This window comes from Silene latifolia, chromosome 11 (genome assembly GCF_048544455.1).
Source record: "Silene latifolia isolate original U9 population chromosome 11, ASM4854445v1, whole genome shotgun sequence".
Lineage (NCBI taxonomy): Eukaryota > Viridiplantae > Streptophyta > Magnoliopsida > Caryophyllales > Caryophyllaceae > Silene > Silene latifolia.
In genome coordinates this window covers 159587235-159601247 of record NC_133536.1, presented here as the reverse complement: position 1 = coordinate 159601247, position 14013 = coordinate 159587235, and positions in this window count along the sequence as shown.

The window sequence follows — 14013 nt, the reverse complement described above, 5'->3', positions numbered from 1 at the left end:
TATCTACTATCTCTCTTACAACATCGGATGTTGTAATGTACTTATCTTTCGTTCATGATTTGTACGTATAACACTTATGCATACACATCCTTCATATGACATCTTTTATGTATGACTCCTCATACATGTTTGCAATATACATGTATAACTTCTTATACACATATGTATAACTTCTTATACATATTATTCTTTATTCACATAGCACTCCTACATGCTAACCATTCCTTAATGAGGCCCATAACATCTTATAAGCATAGGAATGTTTCCGTGTAATCCTTTTACACAAAATTCATATATTCCTCCAGTCAAGAGTAAATCCTCAGTGCTTCTCAAGTACTTAAGGATGCTCTTGATAATCATCTAGTGACACTCACTAGAAAATGATTGGTAACGACTTCTTATATTCTCAACATGATAAGTCCCGACGAGAGAAGCTTTTAGCATATTTGATAGATCTTGCAGCGGAAGCACAAAAGACCATTTTTATTGTTCAATAACTTGAACGAGTCAAGAATCTTATCACATAAGTCTCTTGACTATAATGCTAATATCCATGGAGATCTATCTCATTAGATCCGGATATTTATGATGCGCCATGCTACTCTCAAATATTCACCCGAGAATATTTCAAGTCACTAATATGTCAAACACATATTTAGACTAAGAAACATCACCTTAGCTACATTTCTAGTCATTAATATGTCAAGCACATATTTAGACTAAAAAACTCACTTTAGCTCCCACTAAACTCCATGTATCATCATGTTACCTCGACACTCGAGTAATACCATTTTGATAGACTACATGATTGAACTCAAAGTTCCAACTCTTTGACGTATATAGATCACAAAAGGGAACTTTTAAGCATGCCAGACTTCTTAGCATTGACAAGATCAACAAAACTTCACCGAAGGAGAAAGTTTCGTTATCCTTTTGCCTAAACTCATCCTCATGAGAGGCTATATCGCTAAGACCATACGAATTGATAAACGCATTTGGATTGTCAGAAACTCTCTATAACAAGCCCAAATTTTAAATATCTTATGTAACCTTTACGACAAGATCAAGGTAACCAACCAAAGTATTCACCTTAAATCAAGTCTCGAAAACATCTCGTGTTTCCTTCCTTATCGCATCGTGTGCAAGGAGATTAATTCGAATTACAAGGCGACACGCCATCACATAGAATTCATACTATAGAAAAGCCTTTGATGAGGGTTTAAGATTCCTCACTTTTGAAAAGTAATGCAATAATATCGAAAAATTATCTCCTTATAACCACTGAGCCACAATAAAGAACGTCTTCTTGCATTGTACTCACCACTGAGCCTCAATAAAGAACATCTTCTTGCATTGTACTCAGTTTGTGGGTCTTGAACTTCCGTAAGTTCAAAATTTCTCCCACTCTGTCTTCCAGAAAAATGAAAATCTTTTTGGAAAGACAGCATTACGAGCCACAAACTCTTTGTTCTCGTTTTGGAGGAGTAAAAACCAAGTGGTTCAATTTTGGATAAACCTCACAAATACATAAATTGGTTCTGAACATAAACATTTATGGTCCCAAATGTATAAAAAGACAAGTTAGGGACTCTCCCTATCCATATCTCATATGGAGTCATTTAGGCTATTATAGCCGGATTTTAAACTTTTAGTGAGAAAATAGCTTACAAAATTGCGAAAAACCTCAAACTATATCTCATAAAGTTCAGTTTATATACTTGACTACACCATACTCTATGGTATCCCAAGGAGATGGTATTATGTGAACTGGTTCACAATCTTCTTAGTGATTATCAAGGTCATTACTTGATATTACCCATTTGATCTTCAAAGTCATTACTTTGAAACTCCCGTTCAACATCTTGATCTTGACGTGCTTTTGGTTTACTACTTCATTTTGAAAATATAACACGTTTCAAAAATCACTTTTATGTCTTATTAAATAGATACGAGGTTTTCATATCTACTTAACATTATGGTAAAAGTAACGAAGTATATATATAACCAACTATTGTCCTTACACATCCGTATGTATATGGTCAATCACCTCACTATTGTGTTTCTTTTCTGCAAGAGAAAACATAATACATGCACACCCCGAATTAGAGACATTAAAATCTACAAGATAGTATAATATTTAGTTTTCGTGAAGAATGTAAAATTCCTCTAACTTGAGTGGTCTAAACCAACCACCAAGTCATCATAGGAGTAGGTATAACATTTTGTTTTAAATCACATGAGTGATGCCTTCTATGTATAAACATAGATAATTACATTCTTTTAAAACCAAATTTAGGTACATTTGTCCCTATCGAAATCATTGCTACTCGAGCACCATTTTGATACAAAAAAATATCTTATGCTAGACGTCTTACGTTTTATCAATTCATGTAAAGTTCTTTACAAAGAAATGACCCGTACTTGATATCTCATACCAAGATAGTGGAACTAGCCTATCCTTTGAGTAGATGTCTCTTTCAACTTTGTTCTAGCGCATACATCTAGGGTTGATACTTCTTCTTAACTCCCACTCACTTTCACATTCCTCTTTGCTTCAACAAGCAAAACTGAATCTTATGAAGACCTCTCTTCAAGTCATTCGTGATATTTTATACACTTAGTAAGAGTGAATTACTATAAAGTGAGTGTAACATGTGGCAAATCTCAACTTCTTGCGAAATTGGACTACCTAACCGTTCAATTGTCATCATATGCCTAAACTCTTTAGCGCATAAACAATCGATTTGGCCTTTCTCGAAGTGAGCCATTTGACGGTATCATATTGGAGTATTATAAGTGTTTTTGAAAACTCTTTTCGCAAACTTTTGAATTACTCTTGAGTAATTAAAACTAATATGTCCCCTTCATGACGGAGGTCTCACTTTCGAAATCAAGACACTCTTGATAAAATGTGACTTCCTTTTAAACTCGTAATATGAGTTTTCAACATGAAACCCCTTTTTAATATGTATGGACGTTAAGTTGTATAATAATCGCAAAAATCGTTGTAAGCTTATGTAGGTGAATTAGTAAATCATGTTACCAATCATTGCTACCGAATTCCTTCAAAGAAATCGCTTCCTATGAAAAAACAAAACGAGTATAATAATAAATAGAGGATGAAGTGCGCGATGTCATAGTAAATTCATTAATGAAAAAGAACGAAAAATAGGAAAAATTAACATTCAATGTTTTAATTTTACTTGTGAAACATCTTTAACAAGTTTTAACATTTATATAATGATCTCCCACTAAATTATATAAATGATTCCAAGACCCAAATATTAAACAAAAATGAGCATCGCTTGGGCGAAACATCCCATAATTGTGTAAATTCGGTAAGTCACGTTGACTAATTCTACCTCTAGAACTCTTGGTCGACGAATTTCCTTAAATCCATCTACTAGCCACGGAACACAAGACCGTCTTATATCCCGTTGAGTCCAACCAATTTTGGCGTGTGATAACCGCTTACCACCCTACTTACCCAAGGTAAAAAGAGAACACCCCGCTTGGGCGAGCGTGGCTCTAATGAACAAGAGATTCATAGGTGTTACTAATTGGTAAGGCTAATCTCAATTTTAGTTATGTGAGAGATCTTGTCAATTTAGTCATAAATTCCTTATAAGTGAATCAATTCGGTGAATGTAAATGACGTGAATTGACAACCGCAAAAATAAAAATGCATGGCGATTTTGGCATGCGCGAAAATAAAACAAGCAAACTAGTAAGCATATGAATAAATCCTAGTATGGTCACCTAGTTAATAAAAACTAGTCTATTACATTTCGGTAACCAACTCCTTGGTCCCTTGCCTCTTCATTCCATAAGTGGCTCTTTCTTGTGGGATTTGGAACACCTTCCAAAAATAGACTTCGTCTCGATGTAATCCGTCTTTTGGAAACGCCGCTAAAAATAACTATTACAATTGAATTACATAGCTATTCCTATTATAAATTAATTAATAAAATAAATAAAACTATTAATTAATTACAAACCGACGATACGAGATCGTATTTAGTTACAAACAAATCGATATTCCCATTCATTTCGGGTAATAACGATTAAAATCAACTAGGCCATACTAGGTACAACAAGATAAATACTTTAAATAAATGACAATCATTCATTCAACTTAAATAAATATGCTTAAAATGCTGTAAAAACATGCCAAAATCGCCCTATCTCTCAATCGTTGGTATTCATCTCGGTTTTTGTGGATTTAATCGATTTTTAACATGTAAAAATCAATAATCAACTCTTAAATCTCATTTAAGTCCAAACTAATTGTCCAAACTATTTTGAACCTCAAAATTAGTCCTCACTAATTTTATGATAAATAATTAGTTTGATTTGGTGATATTTTGCTAATTTAATCGGTAAAATCATAGTATTTAATTAAAAATCCAAAATAATTGAAAAATTACCCAAAAAATTGAAACAAAAATTTTTAATATTATGGAATACTCCCAAGAACACCAAAATGTCATAAAAATTTCCCAAAATTTCCGGATAAATTTTATGAAGAAAAAGATCAATATTTATCGGTTTTTAACCACTAAAACCAATAAACATCAAAACAAGGTGAAAACACAAATTAAAATTTAATTTTAATATTTAAATAATATTTTTGAATGTACATAAATTTATCATGGGAAGAATCAAATGTTTCGGAATTATGATTAATTAATTTGACTTTTATCGACTTTTATCTCATAAAATCAATAAACATGCAAAAAATTTGAACCAACCTTCAACTTTTTGCATACAATCAGTAGAAAACATGCATGAAATAACATAAAAAATCCATGCACCGAATCAACTTTTAACTATTTTTAGTCAATTTTTAACTAAAATACGGCATTTTGACTCGGGTTTCTACCAAAAATCATTAAAAATAGCAAAATAACTTCAAAAATCACCAAACTTAACCACAAACCTTTTAAGATCAGTAAGTATGCATGCCCCAAAAATTTCGTGCTAAAACCTCTTCTAACACAAATTTTGAGTTTTTATAAAGGGTGTTGATTGTCGTAGTACAACATTTACTCAGTACAATACACTTATTCCCAAATTACCCTTTGCATTTCCCCCCATGTTGTGTAGTTGACCTAGTTGTGTACTGCCTGGAGAAAAAACAAGAAATGTGACTTCCTTCAACCTTGAGTCCTTGATAATCAATCCACCGCCCCCAGGCCCCAACCACCGTTCCTTCTGCTACTCAGCTTGCAACCGCTCCCTCCCATGTCACCGCACCATCTCACTAATCTACCATCGCCACCCTTACTCAAACTCTTCTACCCCGACCCCGATGTCACCGCAACATCTCACTCAACCTCCTCTTCCTCTGATGTCGTCGTACCCTCCTCTTTCCCCTCACCGACGAGACCACATCCCCCATGGCATCATCAACCGCCGGTCAACCGATCGGCTTGCCATTTTCAGGACGACGACCGCCTCAAAGCTGCACGCACACTTTATCAATCCATCCTCTGCTATGTGTGCTCTCCCACGGCCCCAACCGAAATCCGCCGGCAAACCCCACCCCCAATACACTCGAACTAAGCCGTGTATACTGTCGCCCATTACCTCGTTGCCGATTACTTAACCACCCTAATTGCCCAAACCAATTATAAAATTGAAAACCCTAAAATTTTATACAAAATTCAAGAACAACGAGAATTTTTTGATAAGAATTAATCTAATAATGATCAAAATCGTGTTTTATCATTGAATTGTGATCCATGATTGAAAAAGTTGAATCAACTTGAATTTCGTGTATTGAAATCGCTTGAGAGAGGGTAATTTTTGGGTTTTTTCTAGATAGGGGTAACAAATGGAATTTTTGGGAGAAAATGTACTGAAATGAGTAAAAAACATACTGCGAAAATAAATTGCGTAAATTATCTCATAATTCATTAAAATGCTTAAAATCAACATGCAAATTACAAGCCTAAGCTCTGATACCACTTGAACGGTCATAGATCCATATTAGACTCTCTAATAAAAATTAAATTATCTCATAATTTATCATTTAGGTGATCTATGTAACATGCATGCTAATATGAAAGCATAAAAATGAAAATTCAAGGAAGAACAATTTCCCTACATTGATTTTGCGGTAAAATGGGCACAAACTAGTTCACCTTACTAGTTTGTTCTTGAGCTTATACCAAATGGATGATCCTCCTTACTAATCTTTAAAGAGAAGATCTCCTTCAAGATCCACCCAAGAACTTACTCAAAAATAATAACAAGTATTTAACTAGAACCTTGTTAAAATTATCCCCTTGATATTATTTGTAATATTACTAACATTTCTTAGTAATAAAAAAGATTACTAACTTCTTAGTAAAGATGAATAATGATTTTTAGAGAGATGATAGATTTTATGTTCACATGCAAAACATACAAATGATGTTGTATCGAAAAATGAACAAAGGATGGAGTATAAGGAAGGGCAAAGTGGCGGGTGGATGTGGAGTGTTGTAGTGGACAATTTGTCTTATATTATTTAATCTTACATCACATGCAAAATCTATATAAGATAACTTATGGTAGTATATAAGGTAAGGTGAAATGATTATGTGTCTAATCATCCACTACTCTATTTTACACGGTCCACTTGCCCATTTACGGGTCCATGTTGATTCTCATTTTTGTCGCACAAATACGTGTAATTTTATTTTAAACATCGTTTCATGTTTAAATACTTCCATAATTAATTCGTCCAAATCACTCCGTAGATATACGTGTACCACTACACATATTATTTACGTACTAATATTAATCACATTAATCAATTAGTACAATTTTAGTGAATTAACAATTAATTAACTAAAACCCGTCTCCCAAAATTTATTATTCAATTATCGCATAATTAAATAATAACTGCCGTTCCTCGAGTTCGCAACTCAAAATCTCTCTAAAAATAATCGACTAACCTTTTAGTCTATAAATCAAGGGGCTAAATAAATTGTATCTCATACAATTAATTAGTTGTCAATTGGGGTTCGTTCCTTTAGGTGTGACCGAAAGAGGTCAGTTGATCACCGCCGTCTCACGACAATAACGTCAAACTCTAGTCAGCCAACCGTTATCGATTTACGTTAATCAACTAACGAGGATCAAATAATAAAATATCTGATGATATTCCTTTAATGAGATTTATTATGTAAACGCACTATTGTGGAGGACACTAACTCCAACAATCTCCCACTTGTCCGACACAAGGTGTGCGCTACCAATTCCCTTGTCCGTTTTAATCTCCCACTCAATGCAAGGTGTCTTTCAGGTCACACTTGCACACGAACATATCTCGAGTGGTTTTCTCGATCGGGAGTGTGACTACCTGACCGGAAAAATCTGTCACAGATTACTTCCGAGCGTGGCCACGCATTTGTACTCATTAACTCCTCGAGTGGCCCTGAGATATAGTTACCCTACGTGGGTGGACAATTCCTGTATGCCCTATCTATCCTATTGCACAATACAGCTCACCATGACCTAATAAATGCCCTTTTGGCCTCCTTTCACGGTACGACTTAGGACAAAAACCAAAGTCACTTGGAAATTGCACTTGCTCAGATAATAGTCTCCAGTCAAAAGAATCGACTCATTAGAACATCTTAGAGATCCCCGCCACGACCAGGCGTTTATAATAGAACTTAGGGACTCTCTAAATGGTCACTTTGTCCAAACAAAGTGTCACACACTCTGCCTATGTAATCGACCAGTCATCACGTATGACCTTATGGTGTTGAACAACCATCAATCGACTTACAATCTAGTCACTCCGAGACGTCACCTCATTAAGTGACTAGGGACAAAATACAATGTTCATCTTATTCACTTGAATAGTGTTCAACATTGTCTCCATAACTTATTCAAATAAACAAGGTATTCTATGTTTTCAGTCAAACTGAATAATTGAATTCTTAAAGAAACTCTAACAATGAATGCGATCATCACTTATGTAAATATCAATACTCTATCCAATATTTACATAACGGTCTTTAGCAATTAAGGTATACTCCTCAATTCACATTGAGATGACATAACCATCATGTCTACCTTATGCCTACGGCTTTGGTTAGAAGATAAACAACAGTTGCATCACTCTAATTTCCATTGCTATTTTCCTTTGTTCTACGCAATCTTTTCATCACATAGAGCATATCTAAGTACACGTCTAAACAAGTTTTTAGACTCTGGTTCTAAAGCCAGTCAAACACTCCCACTGTTTTCACAGTCTCTTGGGATACGATATTCGGCTAACAGAACTACTCTAGTCCCATTAAATTCCGGTTATCTACTATCTTTCTTACAACATCGGATGTTGTAATGTACTTAGCTTTCGTTCATGATTTGTACGTATAACACTTATGCATACACATCCTTCATATGACATCTTTTATGTATGACTCCTCATACATGTTTGCAATATACATGTATAACTTCTTATACACATATGTATAACTTCTTATACATATTATTCTTTATTCACATAGCACTCCTACATGCTAACCATTCCTTAATGAGGCCCATAACATCTTATAAGCATAGGAATGTTTCCGTGTAATCCTTTTACACAAAATTCATATATTCCTCCAGTCAAGAGTAAATCCTCAGTGCTTCTCAAGTACTTAAGGATGCTCTTGATAATCATCTAGTGACACTCACTAGAAAATGATTGGTAACGACTTCTTATATTCTCAACATGATAAGTCCCGACGAGAGAAGCTTTTAGCATATTTGATAGATCTTGCAGCGGAAGCACAAAAGACCATTTTTATTGTTCAATAACTTGAACGAGTCAAGAATCTTATCACATAAGTCTCTTGACTATAATGCTAATATCCATGGAGATCTATCTCATTAGATCCGGATATTTATGATGCGCCATGCTACTCTCAAATATTCACCCGAGAATATTTCAAGTCACTAATATGTCAAACACATATTTAGACTAAGAAACATCACCTTAGCTACATTTCTAGTCATTAATATGTCAAGCACATATTTAGACTAATAAACTCACTTTAGCTCCCACTAAATCCATGTATCATCATGTTACCTCGACACTCGAGTAATACCATTTTGATAGACTACATGATTGAACCCAAAGTTCCAACTCTTTGACGTATATAGATCACAAAAGGGATCTTTCAAGCATGTCAGTCTTCTTAGCATTGACAAGATCAACAAAACTTCTCCGAAGGAGAAAGTTCGTTATCCTTTTGCCTAAACTCATCCTCATGAGAGGCTATATCGCTAAGACCATACAAATTGATAAAGGCATTTTGGTTGTCAGAAACTCTCTATAACAAGCCCAAATTTAAACATCTTATGTAACCTTTACGACAAGATCAAGGTAACCAACCAAAGTATTCACCTTAAATCAAGTCTCGAAAACATCTCGTGTTTCCTTCCTTATCGCATCGTGTGCAAGGAGATCAATTTGAATTGCAAGGCGACACGCCATTACATAGAGTTCATACTATAGAAAAGCCTTTGATGAGGGTTTAAGATTCGTCACTTTTGAAAAGTAACGCAATATTATCGAAAAATTATCTCCTTATAACCACTGAGCCACAATAAGGAATGTCTTCTTGCATTGTACTCACCACTGAGCCTCAATAAAGAACATCTTCTTGCATTGTACTCAGTTTGTGGGTCTTGAACTTCCGTAAGTTCAAAATTTCTCCCACTCTGTCTTCCAGAAAAATGAAAATCTTTTTGGAAAGACAGCATTACGAGCCACAAACTCTTTGTTCTCGTTTTGGAGGAGTAAAAACCAAGTGGTTCAATTTTGGATAAACCTCACAAATACATAAATTGGTTCTGAACATAAACATTTATGGTCCCAAATGTATAAAAAGACAAGTTAGGGACTCTCCCTATCCATATCTCATATGGAGTCATTTAGGCTATTATAGTCGGGTTTTAAACTTTTAGTGAGAAAATAGCTTACAAAATTGCGAAAAACCTCAAACTATATCTCATAAAGCTCGGTTTATATACTTGACTACACCATACTCTATGGTGTCCCAAGGAGAAGGTATTATGTGAACTGGTTGACAATCTTCTTAGTGATTATCAAGGTCATTACTTGATATTACCCATTTGATCTTCAAAGTCATTACTTTGAAACTCCCGTTCAACATCTTGATCTTGACGTGCTTTTGGTTTACTACTTCATTTTGAAAATATAACACGTTTCAAAAATCACTTTTATGTCTTATTAAATAGATACGATGTTTTCATATCTACTTAACATTATGGTAAAAGTAACGAAGTATATATATAACCAACTATTGTCCTTACACATCCGTATGTATATGGTCAATCACCCCACTATTGTGTTTCTTTTCTGCAAGAGAAAACATAATACATGCACACCCCGAATTAGAGACATTAAAATCTACAAGATAGTATAATATATAGTTTTCGTGAAGAATGTAAAATTCCTCTAACTTGAGTGGTCTAAACCAACCACCAAGTCATCATAGGAGTAGGTACAACATTTTGTTTTAAATCACATGTGTGATGCCTTCTATGTATAAACATAGATAATTACATTCTTTTAAAACCAAATTTAGGTACATTTGTCCCTATCGAAATCATTGCTACTCGAGCACCATTTCGATACAAAAAAATATCTTATGCTAGACGTCTTACGTTTTATCAATTCATGTAAAATTTTTTACAAAGAAATGACCCGTACTTGGTATCTCATACCAAGATAGTGGAACTAGCCTATCCTTTGAGTAGATGTCTCTTTCAACTTTGTTCTATCGCATACATCTAGGGTTGATACTTCTTCTTAACTCCCATTCACTTTCACATTCCTCTTTGCTTCAACAAGCAAAAATGAATCTTATGAAGACCTCTCTTCAAGTCATTCGTGAAATTTTATACACTTAGTAAGAGTGAATTACTATAAAGTGAGTGTAACATGTGGCAAATCTCAACTTCTTGGGAAATTGGACTACCTAACCGTTCAATTGTCATCATATGCCTAAACTCTTTAGCGCATAAACAATCGATTTGGCCTTTCTCGAAGTTAGCCATTTGACGGTATCATATTGGAGTATTATAAGTGTTTTTGAAAACTCTTTTCGCAAACTTTTGAATTACTCTTGAGTAATTAAAACTAATATGTCATCTTCATGACGGATGTTTCACTTTCGAAATCAAGACACTCTTGTTAAAATGTGATTTCCTTTTAAACTCGTAATATGAGTTTTCAACATGAAACCCCTTTTTAATATGTATGGACGTTAAGTTGTATAATAATCGCAAAAATCGTTGTAAGCTTATGTAGGTGAATTAGTAAATCATGTTACCAATCATTGCCACCGAATTCCTTCAAAGAAACCGCTTCCTATGAAAGAACGAAACGAGTATAATAATAAATAGAGGATGAAGTGCGCGATGTCATAGTAAATTCATTAATGAAAAAGAACGAAAAATAGGAAAAATTAACATTCAATGTTTTAATTTTACTTGTGAAACATCTTTAACAAGTTTTAACATTTATATAATGATCTCCCTCTAAATTATATAAATGATTCCAAGACCCAAATATTAAACAAAAATGAGCATCGCTTGCGTGAAACATCCCATAATTGTGTAAATTCGGTAAGTCACGTTGACTAATTCTACCTCTAGAACTCTTGGTCGACGAATTTCCTTAAATCCATCTACTAGCCCCGGAACACAAGACCGTCTTATATCCCGTTGAATCCAACCAATTTTAGCGTGTGATAACCGCTTACCACCCTACTTACCCAAGGTCAAAAGAGAACACCCCGCTTGGGCGAGCGTGGCTCTAATGAACAAGAGACTCATAGGTGTTACTAATTGGTAAGACTAATCTCAATTTTAGTTATGTGAGAGATCTTGTCAATTTAGTCATAAATTCCTTATAAGTGAATTAATTCGGTGAATGTAAATGACGTGAATTGACAACCGCGAAAATAAAAATGCATGTGAGTGGCGATTTTGGCATGCGCGAAAATAAAACAAGCAAACAAGTAAGCATATGAATAAATCCTAGTATGACCACCTAGTTAATAAAAACTAGTCTATTACATTTCGGTAACCAACTCCTTGGTCCCTTACCTCTTCATTCCATAAGTGGCTCTTTCTTGTGGGATTTGGAACACCTTCCAAAAATAGACTCTGTCTCGATGTAATCCGTCTTTTGGAAACACCGCTAAAAATAACTATTACAATTGAATTACATAGCTATTCCTATTATAAATTAATTAATAAAATAAATAAAACTATATAATTAATTACAAACCGACGATACGAGATCGTATTTAATTACAAACAAATAGATATTCCCATTCATTTCGGGTAATAACGATTAAAATCAACTAGGCCATACTAGGTACAACAAGATAAATACTTTAAATAAATGACAATCATTCATTCAACTTAAATAAATATGCTTAAAATGCTGTAAAAACATGCCAAAATCGCCCTATCTCTCAATCGTTGGTATTCATCTCGGTTTTTGTGGATTTAATCGATTTTTAACATGTAAAAATCAATAATCAACTCTTAAATCTCATTTAAGTCCAAACTAATTGTCCAAACTGTTTTGAACCTCAAATTTAGTCCTCACTAATTTTATGATAAATAATTAGTTTGATTTGGTGATATTTTGCTAATTTAATCGGTAAAATCATAATATTTAATTAAAAATCTAAAATAATTGAAAAATTACCCAAAAAATTGAAACAAAAATTTTTAATATTCTGGAACACTCCCAAAAACACCAAAATGTCAGAAAAATTTCCCAAAAATTCCGGATAAATTTTATGAAGAAAAAGATCAATATTTATCGGTTTTTAACCACTAAAACCAATAAACATCAAAACAAGGTGAAAACACAAATTAAAATTTACTTTTAATATTTAAATAATATTTTTAAATGTATATAAATTTACCATGTGCAGAATTAAATGTTTCGGAATTATGATTAATTAATTTGACTTTTATCGACTTTTATCTCATAAAATCAATAAACATGCAAACAATTCGAACCAACCTTCAACTTTTTGCATACAATCAGTAGAAAACATGCATCAAATACCATAAAAAATCCATGCACCGAATCAACTTTTAACTATTTTTAGTCAGTTTTTAACTAAAATACGGCATTTTGACTCGGTTTTCTACCAAAAATCATTAAAAATAGCAAAATAACTTCAAAAATCACCAAACTTAACCACAAACCTTTTAAGATCAGTAGGTATACATGCCCCAAAAATTTCGTGCTAAAACCTCTGCTAACACAATTTTTGAGTTTTTATAAATTATCTCATAATTCATTAAAATGCTTAAAATCAACATGCAAATTACAAGCCTAAGCTCTGATACCACTTGAACGATCATAGATCCATATGAGACTCTCTAATAAAAATTAAATTTTCTCATAATTTATCATTTAGGTGATCTATGTAACATGCATGCTAATATGAAAGCATAAAAATGAAAATTCAAGGAAGAACAATTTCCTTACATTGATTTTATGGTAAAATAGGCACAAACTAGTTCACCTTACTAGTTTGTTCTTGAACTTATACCAAATGGATGATCCTCCTTACTAATCTTCAAAGAGAAGACCTCCTTCAAGATGCACCCAAGAACTTACCCAAAAATAATAACAAGTATTTAACTAGAACCTTGTTAAAATTATCCCCTTGATATTATTTGTAATATTACTAACATTTCTTAGTAATAAAAAAGATTACTAACTTCTTAGTAAAGATGAATAATGATTTTTAGAGAGATGATAGATTTTATGTTCACATGCAAAACATACAAATGATGTTGTATAGAAAAATGAACAAAGGATGGAGTATAAGGAAGGAAAAAGTGGCGGGTGGATGTGGAGTGTTGTAGTGGACAAATTGTCTTATATTATTTAATCTTATATCACATGGAAAATCTATATAATATAACTTATGGTAGTATATAAGGTAAGGTGAAATGATT